The following is a 17,565-nucleotide window of genomic DNA, read 5'->3' as shown; positions in this document are numbered from 1 at the left end:
CCGTGTGTATTTATTTGAAAGGTAGATGGCAGGCCCCCAAAAGAGTGAAAGAGCTAAGAGTATAATAAATGAGCAATATAATATATGACTCTATTTGAAAAGATGTTTCACAGAGAATGTGCTTTGAGGACTCAAATGCCCACACCAGACCCATTACTCTCTCCAGGTCTGCAGTTTTTGGTCAGACATGAGCTCGCAATTTCTGCTTCTATGCAATGTCCCTTAGCCTACTGCCATGCTCCTACCACGGTGATAATGGATTAATCCTCTGAAGCTGTAAGTAATGCCCCAACTAAATCCCTTCTTTATAAGTTTCCATGATTATGGTGTCTATGGACACCAGTTTTTCTTAATAAAAAACAAACAAACCAACAACAACAACAACAACAAACCCCCCCAAAAAGGAAACAAAAGAAAAGAAAACTACATACATGTAATTATGAGAAAATATTGGGAGCCACAGGGACCAATAGACAGAAATCCTAATGATAAAAACTGTAGTGGTTTGAGGAATAAAGCAAAATTGTATGAGATTACAACCAGTTTTAAAATCAGTATTCATGTCTCCACATATATAACTTAAATGCTTTAAATATAAGAAAAAAAACCACAAATAACTTCTGTATATCTGAAATCTGAAAAGTTGATGTAGCTATTTTTCCCAGTATGAAGTACAACATAATCCCCCATTCCTTAGTGATATGTGAATCCTAACCATGCCAGATGTAGTGACATTTTATTCCAGGGCAAAAGTTATAAAAAGATTATTTAGATTAAATATATGATGGAGAAACATGACAAGCCTTACCCTAACCACAAAATCAATGTCGTTATCAAAATTTGTATAAGTCATTCTTCAGTGCTTACCATGAGCCCATGATAATGATTGGGAGAAAAATATTAGACAAATTTGAATATACATTGTATAAAATCTGTGACTAATATTTTATAATGTTATTAATAAATACAAGAACTATATATTATAAACTGTGATTGTCTGCTCTGTCCTATGGTAGCATGACACCTGAATGTAATTTGGTATTTGAAACAAATCCTAGAATAGAAAGGGAACATGTGAAATATAGCAAAGGCTGAATCAAGTATGGATTTTAGTCAATTATAATAAATATTGGTATATTGATTTACAAATATTAAAATAATATAGTATGTATATTTTAGAAAACTGAATTTAAGATATAAAGGTACTCTCTGTACTATATTTGCATTTTCTCTGTGTATTTAGAAGTATCCTAAAATTTCAGTATATTTTAGTAATTCAGTAGACCACTGCCCAAGCCCACTAGGAATGAAATGGAGAAAATTTTCATACTTATATGATATATTAACAAAATAATAAAAGACTGTCATAAATTTGTAGCACTATATTGAAACTTGAGATAAACCAGAAATTCTTAGAAAATATAAATTACCAAAAATTATCAGAAAGAATTTAAAACTGAATAATCTAATCATTATTAAAGCATTAGCAGTGAATTATTGAAAGCCATAGGTGTAAAAATGTCACTGATCATTCTAGCAAAATTTACAAAATCAATAATTTAAGAATTACATAAACTAGTATTCTAATTAATGGCAAAAGAAAGTGAAATTCTTAGCTCATTTAATGAGTCTAAAAACATTTTATTTATAAATTTTAGCCATAGCTGTGGGCTAAAAGGAAATTTTATGTGTATCTCAGATGAAATAAATATAAAACAATACATAAAATATTGGCAACACAAAATGAAATAAATTTATACTGTAGAGTTAGTTCAGAAATAATTGATTTGTTTCACATTAAAACAGTTATCTATGGAATGTGCCCCACTATCACATCAAAAGGAAGAAGTTATAATTTTCAAAGTTAGTGTAGTAAAATTTTTTGATTAATTATACAATTGTAAATAAAAACACTACTTAGAACTATGAATTTTCTTTTTTGAATTTAAATATAATTTAGATTTAACATGTAAAGTGAAAATGTTAAAATAATTGTATGCCTCTTAGATGCTATGTAATAATGATTAAAAATGGTTAGTACACATCATGAGCAGTCCACAAACAAGAAATCCCACATAGAAAAGCTTATGTAATATAAACCATGAAACATCCGAAAGACGCCATACTGATATGCTATATCTAATAGCAACAGAAGAATATAGCACATAGGTATATAATTGACAGAGTAGTAGGTAGTAGTTCTACCTGTCATTGACACAAGAACATTAAATATAGATGATATGTACCAGCATTAATAAAATTGCTACTTCTGTAAGATGTTTTTATGATAATTGAAATTATCAGAGGTTATAGTAAACTGAGTAAATTGATAATACACATTTTCAAAAGTACTGAGGTATTTATCTAATTTTCATAGCATTTATTTATTTATGGACAGATTAATAGAAGTGGTATAGAATTCACCTATAACCAAAGGTGATATCAAGTTCCTGATGCACCACCTATCTTTAAATGTTGAATGCTACTATTAAAGCGTGTGTCACCACATTGATACCTGTAACAATTTTTAAAATTCAATTTTCACTTTCCCTTAACACTTCTTTCACAATTTCTTTTAATATAATTTAGTATACTAACATATTTAAGTATATGACATTTAATTTAATAATCATTCATATTTTACATTCATGATTACTTTATTAATTATGCATTCAAGTTCACTTTTCATTTATCAAATTATGGTGGTGCAGTTCCATTGTCTAAAAAATTTTTGACAAGCAGCAGGAATATCAGACTAATTGTGGAACAAATTAAGGTCTATTTTTCCTCACAATAGCATAACATCTCAAACAGTTTTGGTGCTCAACAATGAAGTTTGTTTTTTTTTCTTTTAAAAGCATATTTATTTGACCTTTGCCATTAACTTCCTGATTATATCCCATTTGACATCATGGGTTTTCTCAGATGAGGGTTGGAACTGAAAGGCTGTGAATAAGTTATATTTTAACATCTAGTGCTTATGTAAGCCATATTTAATAATTACTTTTTAAATTTTATTATTATTACAAATATTCACCTCCTCCCCTCCTCCTATTCCCTCCCCCTCCCCCATTCTCCCTCCTCCCTCCCTCTCCAGTCCAAAGAGAAGTCAGGGTTCCCTGCCCTGTGGTAAGTCCAAGGACCTCCCCACCTCCATCCAGGTCTAGGAAGGTGAGGATCCAAACAGACTAGGTTCCCACAAAGCCAGTACATGGATATTTCTATTATAATATTTCTAGTATTCTATTTACTGTGGTTCCCATACTTTTGTAAGCATGTTCCTATAGTTTCAGGAAGCAAATCATACTGAAGACTGAGAAAACAAAGGGAAGGGAGAGTATACAACAACTGTGTCTTTCTTTTTGCATTAGTTTGTAAATGTATTTTAAAGAATGTTTTTATTTGTGTTTCCTTCTTCTCTCTGTTTAATTAGAACTATTTTCCATGGGGCAGCCTTAGCCACAGACAAAGTTATTCTGTAGAAACTAAAAATGCATTGATGAAGAGTTAAGAAATGAATCTACATGAACTCAAATTTGCCAAATACCAAATAAATGTAAGGAATTAGTCTATTCCTATTGGAAATAAGGATTTTAAGGGTATTTTATAGAATTAGAATTATGATTTAATTATTAAGTGCCAAGAATGTGTTCTATGTGCAGGTGCACTAAAATATTTCTATTTTTACCTTTTTTGAATTTTAGCTAGCATCTGCTTTCAGTACAGTTTGAGATTTTGTTCAGGACAGAATATCTCAATTTAATGAGCCAATGTGAAAAATCCCTTTCCTTTCAAGGAGATGAATCTGGAAATGTTGTCATATTATTTATCTTTCACTAAAGCTTTTACTGTGAATAGACAGAAGGAAAAAAGAAAATATTCCATATAGAAATGGGCAAGGGGAAAACTGATATTGATTTTTTCAAAATAAATTCAGAGTAACTCTCATAGGCTTTGGATATATCTAGGTCACTTGGAAAAAACAACACTGAAATATTTTGCTGGCAGATAAAGAGAAATATAGTTATTTCTTACATATGGTAAGAACCTTTTAAATTATTATGCCAAGATTATTTTTATCAAATGGAAATTATATACATATACAAGGAGAATTCAGAAGAATGACTTTGCCAACACTATGCATTTAGAACAGTTTTAATAAGGAATTTATGGTTATATTAGCATCAAATCCAAAATCTTATCACTTATACAGAATTCGAATAATTTAAATCTTACAGCTATTTCACACATGATTGTGTAAATAAACATTTTGTAGTTAGGTTAGTGAGTAATTACTACAATGTATCTCTTTGACCTCTAAAATTCAATAGAAGAACAAACATGTGGACACTCTAAAAACTATAAAAATAGACTTGGGTATTGGTCAAAATTGCAATTTACAAATACAAATATAGGGATACAATGGATCAGAATGAAAAAATGTCTTCATTAGCCAGAAGTAGTCATTGTAGGCTCTCTCTTTATAAAAATGCATCTTACTTGTTAGAGTCTTGGGTAGATGGACGTTTTCCATGCTTCCTATTGTCCCACTGCAATTTAGGATTTTCCTTGATGGTGCTAATTTCACACACCCTTCCTTTCAAAATTTTGCCTTCTGTACACTATACATTTTAACTACCATGACCTACTTATAAATGGTCATATATTGAATACTTTTTCTGTTGCTGTGATACAACACTATCATACGATGAATATGGTGACTTATAAGAAAGAAATTTCTTGGGCTCACAGTTTCAGAGGGTTACAGAAAGGGAAGAATGGCATCAGGCTATAAGCATGATGAGAAGAATAAGCTGTTGAGAGCTCATATACTGAACTGTAAGCAAAAAGCAGAGAAAGCAAAAAAAAAAAAGTAGATGAGTAGGTAAGGCTTTTTATTTTAAAACCCCCTTCCAAAATGACATACTTCTTCCAGCAAGGCTACACTGTTGTAGTAGGAGCGGCAGGCTACGTTCCTGGCACCTGGCAGCCCACATGGCTAGCTTATGCCCTGAAATAATTACACGGAAACTGTATTCTTTTAAACACTGCCTGGCCCATTAGTTCCAGCCTCTTATTGGCTAGCTCTTACATATTGACCTAACCCATTTCTAATATTCTGTGTAGCCCATGAGGTGGCTTACCAGGGAAGATCTTAACCTGTGGCTGTGTCGGGAGTGAGAATCATGGCAACTCCTTGACTCAGCTTCTTTCTCCCAGCATTCTGTTCTGTTTACTCCGCCTACCTAATTTTATGTCCTATTAAAGTTCCAAGGCAGTCTCTTTATTTAACCAATGAAATTAACACAAAACAGAAGACTCTCCCCCATCACTACACCATGTAAACATCCCCAAACAGCACCATCAACTGTATTTAAGTATTCCAGTGCCCAAGACTGTGGGGAAGAATATTGCTCACGTAAGACAAAGCATACCACTCCTTGGTAATCATAGTCATATGATCATATCAAAATAAAAAAAAATGAATTTAGTCCAACTTCTTAACACCCCATAATGTTCCATTATCTTAATACTCTCTAAAAGTACAAAATCTCTTCTGGGATTCAAAAACAATCTCTTATTTCTAACACCCTGTCAAAACCAAAAGCAATTTACATACTTGCAACATATAATTACACAGCATAAATTATATGGCTCCAAAAGGAAGAAACTGGGGCAAAATGGGATAATAGTAGACCAAAACAAAACCAGAACCCAATAGGGTAAACATCAAACCTTGTTCTTTTCCAGGATCAAAGAGTTTGGAAGACTCTGCTACTCTAACTTTGCTGTCTGCAACATGCATTTCTCCCTTCAGTTCTGCTACCTATATGCAGCTCTCCTTAGCAGATATATCACAGCTGTGGCATCTCCAACATCTTGGAGTCTCCACTTCAATCCAGGCTTCACCTTTATATTTTCTCTCACTGACCTTTCAGGGACTCTTGCTCTCTTAGGACTATAATACAGGGACAACCCTACCACATCGACTCTCCAATAACAGACAAGGAATATATGACCTTTGAATCCTTGAAACTTTCAGAAACCTACAGCACCACCACATGGATGACACTGCCAACTTCTGCACTTGGATTGGAATGGACACCAGCCACTTTCAATCACATTAACAGTTTGCTTTATAGAAGCAGAAAGTTCTTAGGCCTTTTATTTCACAGGTTGAAAGCAAATATGGGTGGGGTCTTTCCCTGAGAGCATCCTTTCCTTTTATCTGATCCAGAGCATGGGGTCTCTCATTAATAGAACCAGTCCTCTTATCTCTTACTCCACAAGCCTTGGTTGCAGCACGAATCTTCCTAGTACTTTTTCTTTAAAACTAACTTTGTGTTTCTTTCTGCCAGACTTCTTTTGTTGTTGTTGTTGCATTGTAGACTTGCATAACAGTCACTAACAAGAACCATATCAGTTTCAATAGCAGGCTGCATTTAATTTCCTACCAAAAAAAGAAATTAATCAATTATTTTAAAATTTAGTTTCAGGCAATTACTTAGTAATGAATAGAATTCACCCACATTTTCTGCCAAGATTTAAGAGGAATGGGCTCTAGACCAGTTACTGATATTGTTCCTTTCTGAAATCTCTTGAGCTGGTCTTCCACATTCTACATTTCTTTTGTCACTACTGCCTTTCAGGGTCCTGCTAGAATGGCCTATTAGATTCTGATTATAGATTTCCTATTCCACAATTTCCAAATCTTCAACATTTTCCAAAAAAACAATATGGCCAGATCTATCAGAACATTATTCCACTCTCTGATAGGAACTTCTATATTTGTTGCTTTCCATTTGCTGTAATTAAATAGACAACTAATTTATAAAAGAGGATGTTGATTTGGACTTAAGAATCTAAGGGGGTTAGTGACCATAATGACAAGGACATTGTCTAGCACCAAGAACTGGAAGCTGAGAGTTTATAAGGATGAAGCAGAGAGAGCACTAGGGAGGAGGTGGACCATTTCTCTTAAAATCTGAAGTTAGTGTTGCATTTCCTCCCTCAAGGCTGCACTACCTAAACCTCCCCAAGTAGTGTAACCTACTGATCAAGTGATCAAGACTATTAGGGATATTTCTTGTTCAGAGCATCTCATAAGTCATTAAGATAAGACTAAAATTTCTGTTCCTGAAACTCATTTGATTAGTAAAGCATAATATTTATGACACAACATTTGTTAATATTTATTTAATATAAAATATTCAGTGTGAATTGAAATATCATAACTTTCTAATATATCTATTTGCAATGACACATAATTATTTTCTGTCTTATAAAAGTTCATGCATATTTCTAATCCTGAGAAGATGTTTACTTATAATTTCCAATAGATATATGGACACTGTTTTGTTTGTTATTAAAACTTTTAGCAAACTATGGAGTTTTCTAAAGAAAAATCAGACTTTGAAGACTTTACTGCTTAATAACTTCATTTAAATTTGTATAGCTTCATTTCATTTCTAAAATATTGCCATATATAGAAGTCTACAGTCCCTATAGTAACTATCACAAAAATGTTTTATAGGCACAAAAGTTAATGTCTTTATGAAATATTTTCAACAACATGGTAATATAGAAATATAAAATCTCAATCAAATTCCTCTAGACAGTTATAGTAATAGCAATCTGGACAGATTAATTGAAATAAAACTTAGAAAATTATACAGGATCAGAACTAATAGGGAAAAGGGGATTACCATTAAAGATTGGAAAACATGACATGCTTATATAAATAGTGTGTTGACATGCTTATATAAATATTGTGTCTTTCATATGATTATATGTAGGAGACTGATGTGATTAGATTAAGAAGAATACATATTTAGCTAGTAAATGATCGGAACTACAAACAACATGTTAAACCTAGTAATATCAAATTTACTGCCAATTTAGAAATGAGATATAATTTCTTGTTTGTTTTCTCAAGACATAGTATATGAGTTTCTGGAACTGTTAACTACTGGATAGTGTCAAAAGAAATTTTAATAGATTTATTATATAATCAGCTTTGCAAAATACAAAAGTAGAAGTTTGAGGAGGTGGTATGACAATAATTAAATAAATTTAACTTCCTCAGGACATAAGAAACTTAGTAAATTTCCCTTTAACTACACAATGTTATGAGGACAAACAGAAAACTGCTATTAGCATATAATTAGAGAAGGAAGTCTTACATAGAATTATGGATACATAAATAATTTGTCTTAGAGAGCCCAAAAAGAAGTATGCAATCATTTTTTTCTTCCCTTGTGTCCCACTCAGAATTAAGAGGATAATAAATTTGTTTTCATCATCTGAGACTTCAAATGAAATACTGTAATGAAGGATTTCAAGTATGAGCGTAAGGCCATTTATTTATTTATTTAATCTTTTGAAATGTACAAGGATCACAGAGAGAGAGGGAGAAATAAACACTTTTACTTAAAATTTGTATAATATGAATTCATAGATATTGTAAAGGTGTAAGGATTGCCAAATACAATGGCAATAGAAGACTAGATTAATTTATAACAGGAAAGGTAATGCAGCAGACCTGGGAGAGGTGTTTGACAATAATATTTTATGTCATGGTATCACTCTGTAGCCCTGTCTGGCCTAAAATTGTCTATGTGGACCAGGGTAGCCTTAAACTCAGGGAGATTCACAAGCTTCTGCCTTCTGAGTACTGGGAATAAAAGAGTGCACCACTAAATCCAGCAGGTTGACAGTTTTATTCTTGAACACTAAATGAAGATCCTAAATTGAAAAGAAAATGCAATGTGAAGAATGTGGAGCAGCTAAAGATATTATGAGAATATAACATTGAATATTTTGAATTTATATAGTATTATAAAAATAAAATATTAAACATAAATGTTGGAGTGTTTCAGTATTTGGGGATAGAGAGGTTGTTCACCGGTGAAGAGCAATGGCTGCTCTTCCAGAGGAAGAGTTCAGTTAGTAGGATCACAACCATCTGTAAATCCATATCCAGGGAATACAATAACCCCTTTTAACCTCCTTGGCTCCTGCACTCATGTCATAGTTTCAAATACATACGATTTTATACATACTTTAAATAAATAAGTTAGCAAATAAATGACTGAGAAAAAAATAATTTAATAACACAAATCAATTTGTAAATAAGGATCTCAGAAATAAAAATAGAAGTTCAGAAGAGGAAGTAAAACATAAAGAAAATAAAATATAAAGGTTGGTAAATAAAAGGATCACAGTACACTAAAAAGGAAGAGATAAATTATAACACTTATGCACACATACACACACTCAAATACACACAAACAAAACCAGACCATAATAGAATGAATTATTTTAATAACTAAGGAAAGGAAGAGATTTTAGAAACATAAAGGGAGACACAATTCAAAAAAGATTAGTATTTCTTAAATACTAGCACATGATATAAAAATTTGAAGAAAATATAATAAATATATCCAACAAGTTAAGTAAAAGTGCAAGATGAAATAATTTTAGGAAAAAATACCTAGACATTCTGTTTGCAAATATTTTCAGTTCAAACACTTATAAATGAAGTACTTGAATAAGAGTAAAATACTATAGCAATAGGAATAAAAATTTATAAATTGTCATAATAAAGTTTCTTATGATAATGTGAATGAGTGAAAGAAACAGTGAAGAAATAAGTGGGGCATAATTTATATAGAGTGACATGATTATGTGACAAAAACAAATATTAAAAATATAGAAAGAATTAAAACCACATGGTGTTCACTGAAGGTATATGATATATAAAATAATTCATAGTTGAAAGTGAAACCACAGAGTTGCTGAGGAATCCCATCTGGACAGGTGAGTGTGTGCTATCCAGGGGCGGACTGTCCCGGAAGAGAGCACAAACCCCCTCCCCCAGCTCCTTCTGCAGGGCTGTCTCTCTTTCGCACGACCCAGCACCCCCAGCACCCCTCCCCAACCCTGCCCTGCTGTATACTAGGACCAGTGCTCAAGAACAGTTTTAAGCTCCTACACTAAGGCTACCCACCCAGAGAGGTTAGTGCCTGCCTACCAGGCAGGACTCAGGGTCCCCTGTAAGGGAGCCCGGGCACCTTCAGCTCCGTGCCAGGCTTCCTGTGCGCTCCTGGATACCGCCTGCCCCCCCCCCCCCCTTGCTCCATTCATCCTTTTGGCCCTGGATCATTGGGCTACCAGTGGCCCTGTTTAGTTGCTGAGGAATCCCATCTGGACGGGAACGGTCCATGCTTCTACACCTGAAGAGATATACCCAGAGAGTCAATCACAGCAAAGACTGGACCAAGACACCAGGCCTCTCCTGGCTCCATTTGAAGGAAGAGATGGGAAGGCGCCAACGCAAGAATTCCTCCAACAATCTGAAAGGCAACATAATACCACCAGAATCCAGGGATCCCGAAATAAGAAGAATTGTACACCCTACACCAGAAGAAATAGAAGAAATCGACTCAAAAGGGAACTATATGAAAATAATAGAGGACCTTAAACAGGAGGTGAAAAACTGCCATAAACAATTAGAGATTACAAACAAAAAGGTAGAGGAAATGAATAAATCGCTCAAAGACACGCAAGAAAACCAAGAGAATCAAGAAAAAGCAATCAAAAAGGTTAGGGAATAGGTTCAAGACCTGAGGAATGAAATGGAAGCAATGAAGAAAGCAAAAACCGAGAGAAGAATGGAGATGGAAAATCTAGGTAAACGGACAGGAACTACAGAGACAAGTACTACCAACAGATTACAAGAGATAGAAGAAAGAATTTCAGACACTGAAGATACCATAGAGAAAATAAACACACTAATCAAAGAAAACAGCAAAACCAACAAATTCTCATCACAAAACATTCAGGAAATCTGGGACACAATAAAAAGACCAAACCTAAGAATAATTGGAGTAGAAGGAGAAGAAGGGCAGCTCAACGGTCCAGAAAATATACTTAATAAAATTATAGAAGAAAACTTTCCCAATCTGAAGAAAGAGGTACCTATGAAGGTTCAATAAGCGTACAGAACACCAAATAGGCTGGATCAAAAAAAAATAATCAAAACACAAAATATATAGAATAAAGAAAGAATATTAAGAGCCACAAAGGAAAAAGGCCAAGTTACTTATAAAGGTAAACCTATCAGACTTACACCTGACTTCTTTATGGAAACCATGAAAGCTAGAAGGTCCTGGATAGATGTACTGCAAAAAATAAGAGATCATGGATGCAAGCCCAGACTACTATATCCAGCCAAGCTTTCATTCACTATAAATGGAGAAAACAAAATTTTTCAGGATAAAAACAAATTTAAACAATACGTAGCCACAAATCCAGCCTTACAGAAAATAATAGAAGGAAAATCACTTATCAAGGTGTCCAACAATGCCCACAATAACTCAGTCATCTAGAGACCCTTCACCAGCGGAACTCAAAGAAGGGAAACACACAAACCCTACTACTAAAAAAGTGACCGGAGTTAACAACCACTGGTCATTAATATCTCTTAATGTTAATGGGCTCAACTCACCTATAAAAAGGCACAGGCTAAGAGATTGGATAAGAAAACAGGATCCAACATTCTGCTGTTTACAAGAAAAACACCTCAACCACAAAGACAGGCACCTACTCAGAGTAAAAGTCTGGGAAAAGGCTTATCAAGCAAATAGACCTAAGAAACAAGCAGGTGTGGCCATACTAATTTCTAACAAAGTTGACTTCAAACTTAAATCAATCAGAAGAGATGGAGAGGAAAATTTTATACTCATAACAGGAACAATTCATCAGGATGAAGTCTCAATCCTGAATATCAACACCCCTAACAAAAAGCGCCCACGTAAGTAAAAGAAACATTACTAAAACTCAAGGCAGCCATCAAACCACACACACACTGATAGTAAGAGACTTCAACACTCCTCTCTCACCAATGGACAGGTAAATCAAAAAGAAACCTAACAGAGAAATTAGAGAATTAATGGAGGTAATGAAGCAAATGGACTTAATAGACATCTATAGATTATTCCACCCAAATAGGAGAGAAAATACATTCTTCTCTGCATCTCATGGAACCTTCTCGAAAATTGACCACATACTCGGTAGCAAAGCTAACTTACACTGTTACAAAAAATATTAGTAACCACATGTGTCCTATTAAATCAACGTGGATTAAAGTTAGAATTCAACAACAATGCTACCCCCAGAAAGCCTACAAACTCATGGAAACTGAACAGTCAACTACTGAACCATACCTGTATTAAGGAAGAAATAAAGAAAGAAATTAAAGTCTTAATTGAATTCAATGAAAATAAAGAAACAACATACTCGAACTTATGGGACACTATGAAAGCAGTGCTAAGAGGAAAGTTCATAACACTAAGTGCCCACTTAAAGAAAACAGAGAAAACAGATATTGGAGGCTTAACAGCCCACCAGAAAGCTCTAGAAAAAAAAGAAGCAGACTCACCTAGGAAGAGTAGAAGACTGGAAATAATCAAACTGAGGGCTGAAATCAACAAAATAGAAACACAGAAAACAATCCAAAGAATCAATGAAACAAAAAGCTGGTTCTTGGAGAAAATCAACAAGATTGATAAACCCCTATCCAAACTAATCAAATGGCAGAGAGAGAATACGCAAATTAATAAGATCAGAAAAGAAAAGGGGGACATAACCACAGACACAGAGGAAATTCAGAGAATCATTAGATCTTATTACAAAAACCTGTATAACACAAAAGTGGAAAATGTAAAAGAAATGGACACTTTTTTAGATAAATAACATATACCAAAGTTACACAAGGACCAGGTGCACAATCTAAACAGACCTGTTGGTCGCGAAGAATTAGAAGCTGTTATCAAAAACCTCCCTACCAAAAAAAGCCCAGGACCAGATGGTTTGAATGCGGAATTCTACCAGAACTCCCAAGAAGAGCTAATACCTATACTCCTTAATGTATTTCACAATATAGAAACAGAAGGGTCATTACCTAATTCCTTTTATGAAGCTACAGTTACTCTGATACCAAAACCACACAAAGACTCAACCAGGAAAGAGAATTGCAGGCCAATCTCACTCATGAACATTGACGCAAAAATCCTCAACAAAATACTGGCAAACCGAATCAAAGAACACATCCGAAAAATTATCCATTATGATCAAATAGGCTTCATTCCTGAGATGCAGGGCTGGTTCAACATACGAAAATCTATCAATGTAATCCAGCATATAAATAAACTGAAAGAAAAAAACCATATGATCATTTCATTAGATGCTGAAAAAGCATTTGACAAAATTCAACATCTATTTATGTTAAAAGTCTTGGAGAGAATAGGGATACAAGGGTCATACCTAACTATAATAAAAGCTATATACAGCAAGCCGACAGCTAACATCAAATTAAACGGAGAGAAACTCAAAGCCATCCCGCTTAACTCAGGAACACGACAAGGATGTCCACTCTCGCCATAACTCTTCAATATAGTGCTTGAAGTTCTAGCAATAGCAATAAGACAACATAATGGGATCAAGGGGATTCGAATTGGAAAGGAAGAAGTTAAACTTTCGTTATTTGCAGATGATATGATAGTGTACTTAAGCGACCCCCAAAACTCCACCAAAGAACGTTTACAGCTGATAAACAGCTTTAGTAATGTGGCAGGATACAAGATCAACTCCAAAAAATCAGTCGCCCTCTTATACACAAAGGATATGGAAGCAGAGAGGGAAATCAGAGAAGCTTCACCATTCACGATAGCCACAAACAGCATTAAATATCTTGGGGTAAATCTAACGAATTAAGTGAAAGATCTATTTGACAAGAACTTTAAGGCATTGAAGAAAGAAATTGAAGAAGATACCAAAAAATTGATGGACCTCCCTTGAAATTGGATTGGGAGGATCAACATAGTAAAAATGGCAATTTTACCAAAGGCAATTTATAGATTCAATGCAATCCCCATCAAGATCCCATCAAAATTCTTTGCAGATCTGGAGTGGACAATAATCAATTTTATATGGAAAAACAAAAAAAACCCAGGATAGCCAAAACAATCCTACACAATAAAGGATCTTCTGGAGGCATTAACTTCCCTGACTTCAAACTCTATTACAGAGCTACAGTAATGAAAACAGTGTGGCACTGGCATAAAAACAGAGAAGTCGACCAATGGAATCGTATAGAAGACCCGGATTTTAACCCACAAACCTATGAACACCTCATTTTTGATAAAGGAGCTAAAAGAATACAATGGAAGAAAGAAAGCATCTTCAACAAATGGTGCTGGCACAACTGGATGTCAACCTGTAGAAGAATGAAAATAGACCCATATCTATCACCGTGCACAAAACTCAAATCAAAATGGACTAAAGACCTCAATATCAGCCCAAACACACTGAAAATGATAGAAGAGAAAGTGGGAAATACCCTACAACAGATGGGCACAGGAGATCGCTTCCTATGTATAACCCCAGAAGCACAAACATTAAGGGCAACATTGAATAAATGGGACCTACAAAAACTGAGAAGCTTCTGTAAAGCAAAGGACACTGTCACTAAGACACAAAGGCAACCCACTGACTAGGAGAATATCTTCACCAACCCCGCAACAGACAAAGGTCTGATCTCCAAAATATATAGAGAACTCAAGAAACTAGACCTTAAAATGCTAATTAATCCAATTAAAAAATGGGGCACTGAATTGAACAGAGAATTCCCAAAAGAAGAAGATCAAATGGCCAAAAGACACTTAAGGTCATGCTCAACCTCCTTCGTGATCAGGGAAATGCAAATCAAAACAACTTTGAGATATCATCTTACACCTGTCAGAATGGCTAAAGTCAAAAACACCAAGGATAGCCTTTGCTGGAGAGGCTGTGGAGGAAGGGGTACACTCATCCATTGCTGGTGGGAATGCAATCTTGTGCAACCACTGTGGAAGTCAGTGTTTCGGTTTCTCAGGAAATTCGGGATCAACCTACCCCTGAACCCAGCCATACCACTCTTGGGAATATACCCAAGAGATGCCTTATCATATGACAAAAGCATTTGTTCAACTATGTTCAAAGCAGTATTATTTGTAATAGCCAGAACCTGGAAAAAACCTAGATGCCCTTCAATGGAAGAATGGATGAAGAAAGTGTGGAATATATACACATTAGTGTACTATGCTGCGGTAAAAAACAATGACTTCTCAAATTTTGCATGCAAATGGATGGAAATAGAAAACACTATCCTGAGTGAGTTAACCCAGACCCAAAAAGATGAATATGGGATGTACTCACTCATAATTGGTTTCTAGCCATAAATAAGGGTCATGGAGTCTACAATTGGTGATCCCGAAGAAGCTAAGTAAGAAGGTGAACCCAAGGAAAAACATATAGTTATCCTCTTGGCTAAGGGAAGTAGACAAAATTGCCGAGGAGACAATTGGGATATTGGGGGTGAGGTGGGATGGGGGTAAGGGGAGATGGGGAGGGAAAAGTTAGAAGGGAAGGAGTGGGGGGGTTGGGGAAACAGGATGATTGGGATAAAGGAAGGTTGGACAGGGGAGCACGGAACCACAATTCTTAGTTAAGGGAGCCACTTTTGGGTTGGCAAGAGACCTGACCCTAGAGGGGCTCCCAGGTGCCCAAGCCGAGGTCCCCAGTTAGTTCATTGGGCAGCTGAGGATAGGGAACCTGAAATGACCCTATCCTAGAGCAATGCTGACGAATATCTTGCATATCATCATAGAAACTTCATCTGGTGATGGATGGAGATAGAGACAGAGACCCACACTGGAGCACTGGACTGAGCTCCCAAGGTCCCAATGAGGAGTAGAAGGAGGGAGAACATGAGCAAAGGAGTCGGGACCACGAGGGGTGCACCCACCCACTGAGACAGTGGAGCTGATCTATTGGGAGCTCACAAAGGCCAGCTGGACAGGACCTGAAAAAGCATGGGATAGGGCCAGACTCTCTGAACAAGGTGAACAATGAGGGCTGATAAGACGCAAAGGACAATGGCACGGGGTTTTGATCCTGCTTAATGTGCTGGCTTTGTGGGAGAATAACCAGTTTGGATGTTCGCCTTCCTAGATATGGATGGAGGGCTGAGGACCTAGGACTTACCACAGGGCAGCAAACCCTGATGGCTCTTTGGACTGGAGAGGGAGGGGGAAAGGAGTGGGGGGAGGGGGAGAATGGTGGGAGGAGGGGGAGAAGGGTTGGAGGAGGGGGTGGGAAATTGGAGGCTGGGAGGATGTGGAAACTTGTTTTTTTTTTCTCCTTTTCTCAATAAAAAAAAAGAAAATGAAACCACAAAAAGACACATTTGACAAAAATTAGTCAAAAGAAGCTAATAAGGGTTATATTAACACACAAGAACTAGTGCCCAGTTTATATAAAATAGGGATATAAATGAACATATATAGCATCAGCTATAATTTACCATAAGAAATAGAACAATTTTAAATAATCATGAAGCAAAAATCCCATTTGTATATTTGAGAAAATTAGTGAAGATATATAGCGAGAAATGGAAGGCTTCATGGGAAATAGCTGCATTAACTCCCAGTACATTATAAAATAAGAGAAATTAAGGATATCTGAATATTAAATAGCAAATAAGAAATAAAAAATTAAAATTAATTCTGAGTCATAAGGTGATATTTACCTTCATTAACTAAAAAGAACACACATTTAAAATACTAAACACCAAACACTTATAAAAATTACTATAGCCTAGATAAAAACTGATCAACATATTTTGACAAGTTTTTGAAGAAAATACAATAAACTTGTAGAATAAAAATTACATATTTGAGATCAACAAAAAGAATACCTAAATAATTCAAATTTTAAAAAAATCACATGTGGCTACTACTAGTCTCAAAGTCTCTCAAGATGCTGAAAGTGCTGAAATGTATAGCTTCCTCAGACTCAATGGGAATTGACAATCATGGGCATGCTTCCTTCTGGTCTAATGACTTGCTAAACATTACTAATAACTAAGAAATGCTAAACAAGGTATTCCTAAGAAGTCATTTGAAATGTATTCAGTCCTTTTCGTCGGTACATGGAATGCCTTTGTCTACTGTGGTCGTAGAATTGGGGTTTCTGTTTTACCTCTATGTGGAAAAAGTGGGGTGCTACTGGTAAGGGCTAATGCTGTACATATCTGACAGTTGTAAATACCTCAGAAAGAAACCAACAGATTATCTGTATATATGACAGTAAAGTCACTTACATTGTTTATGGTAATTTTAAGTATTTTATTTATTATATATATTTATAATATATAATAAATATGTGTTTATTTTATGACAAAAATTGTGATTTTATATTATGTATATGAACATTTTGCTTGTATGTATGTGCACCATGTGGGCACAATGCCCGTGGAGGCCAGAGAACAGCAATAGATTCCCTAAACTGTGATTTTAGATGATTGTGAACCAGCATGTGAATATCAGAAATGTAATGCAGGTCCGCTGCTAGAATAAATGCTATTAAATATGGAAACATCTCTTCAGCATCAATTTGTGATGATTTTTGCATGTAACGTGTTCGTTACCAGCCCGGACCTAAAATTATTTCTCGTCCCAGAGT

This window comes from Microtus oregoni, unplaced genomic scaffold, assembly GCF_018167655.1.
Source record: "Microtus oregoni isolate MIOR12 unplaced genomic scaffold, Mior012 000052F_000, whole genome shotgun sequence".
NCBI lineage: Eukaryota > Metazoa > Chordata > Mammalia > Rodentia > Cricetidae > Microtus > Microtus oregoni.
This window is presented reverse-complemented; position numbering follows the sequence as displayed.